At 33.0% G+C, this 1,856-nt stretch overlaps 1 protein-coding gene across 1 annotated transcript in view; it reads right to left on the bottom strand.

The window, feature by feature from the left end:
* Positions 1 to 1,856, bottom strand: part of LOC106869978 (collagen alpha-1(XII) chain) — a 7,960-nt gene that overhangs the window by 4,883 nt on the left and 1,221 nt on the right. The window lies entirely within an intron of this gene.

Below are 1,856 nucleotides of genomic sequence, written 5' to 3'. Positions count from 1 at the left end.
AGAAGAAGAAGAAGAAGAAGAAGAAGAAGAAGAAGAAGAAGAAGAAGAAGAATTGAAAGGAGGAGAGAGTTATAAGTATCTAGGAGTATTAGAATCTGACTGAGCACTAACTACAGAAATGAAAAAGAAAATCGAGGAGGATGAGGAAGTTAATGAAGTCAAAGCTAGATGGTCCGAATCTAGTGAAGGCTGTAAATTCTTGGGTAGTATCATTATTTAGATACACAACAGCTTTTGTAGATTGAACAAAAATTGAATTAGCAAAGCTAAACCGAAGAACTAGGAAAGAATTCAATATGAATGGAGGACTCCACCCAAGGGCATGAGTAGCAAGATTATAGCTACCTAGAAAGGAAGGTGGAAAAGGGTTAATATCAGTGGAAGAGTGTGTGAAGTTAGCTAGAGTAGATATAGACTCTTACGTAGGTAATAATGAAGAAAGTTTATTAAAAGATGCTAGAGTCACAGCAAGACATAGGAAAACCAAAAAAAAAAAAAAAACGAACTTAAAAATCAGAAAAAAGAACAGAGGTTATCTGACTGGCCAGAGAAGGCGTTGCATAGTAGATTCCCAAAGATAGTGTGCAGCAAATAGTTATAGTGAGACATGGTTGTAGCTACAGAAAGGAAAGCTGAAGAGGGAGACAGAATGTTTGTTAGTCGCTTCATAAGATCAAGCATGAAGAACTAATTGTATAAAAGCCAAGGTAGACAAAAACCAAGTAGATTAATTTAGTGTTCCACCATACTTATTTCCGGTATTTTCTCTGGAACGCTGAAAATTTAAATGTTTTGACCAATAGTTTTTTTATTTGTCTTTACTTGTCCAACTCAATATTAGTCTAATGGGTAATGGACTCTAATAAAATAGGTTTTTAATTTAATTTAATTTTTATTTTTATTATTAAAATATTCTCTTTTTTTCTGCTTACCCATTATTCTATAGTATCTGATTCTATATGTATTAAACACTTTTGAAATTAATAAACTTTCAAGCGTAACCATGTATATAATAATAATAATATATATTAATTAACCATCGATCAAATAGCTAATTCAAGTTGCAAGATGTATTCTATATGCCTGAATATTCAGAAAGATTTGATTATGTCCATTTTTTCTTTTATATTTAGTTATCTCATCTTCCCATGCGCACTTAGAATATTATATATATATATATATATATATATATATCGCATATACAGGCGTACTGGCCATTTCACCAATGAACTATCCCTGCACTCACCATATAGCTACTATCAATCCAACAAAGTAATCTCTATGTGGTCGTTCAGTTTACTAGAAATGACAACCAAATCCCACGCAAATCACAGCGTACTGTCTTTAAAAAAATGGATGGATGCATCGTGTGATATAGTCTTTCTGACACTGTGTTTTTAAAACTGACTAGATGGACACTACCGAACAATCGCATGTGCTTAGGGTAACAACATATTCAGAATTTACAAATATGTCTCCTACTCTTTGCTTTTTGATTTACGCGGTCTTCCCGCGTCTCATACTCAGACGACATCGCAGTATCATTCTTTCATTATTTCCTGAACGCAGCTGCACAAATACTCCAACACTTCAGCAACCACTCAGAAACATGAAGTAGACGAAAATAAAGTATCAGCCACCAAATATACATGCTGTCTCTTATCTTATGAGTACCGGCATGGACAATTGACGATCAAATTCAACGACATAAATACACCGCTGCGCTACATATATTATTATTTCTAACTATTCGAACATATCTACAATATTCCAGAATACTACTATAGCACCATTCTATGAACATTATCTTTCCATTTAGTCCGAACAACTATAATATATATATATATATATATATA

The sequence above is a fragment of the Octopus bimaculoides genome, chromosome 4 (assembly GCF_001194135.2).
Source record: "Octopus bimaculoides isolate UCB-OBI-ISO-001 chromosome 4, ASM119413v2, whole genome shotgun sequence".
Classification (NCBI taxonomy): Eukaryota; Metazoa; Mollusca; class Cephalopoda; order Octopoda; family Octopodidae; genus Octopus; species Octopus bimaculoides.
This window is presented reverse-complemented; position numbering and strand designations above follow the sequence as displayed.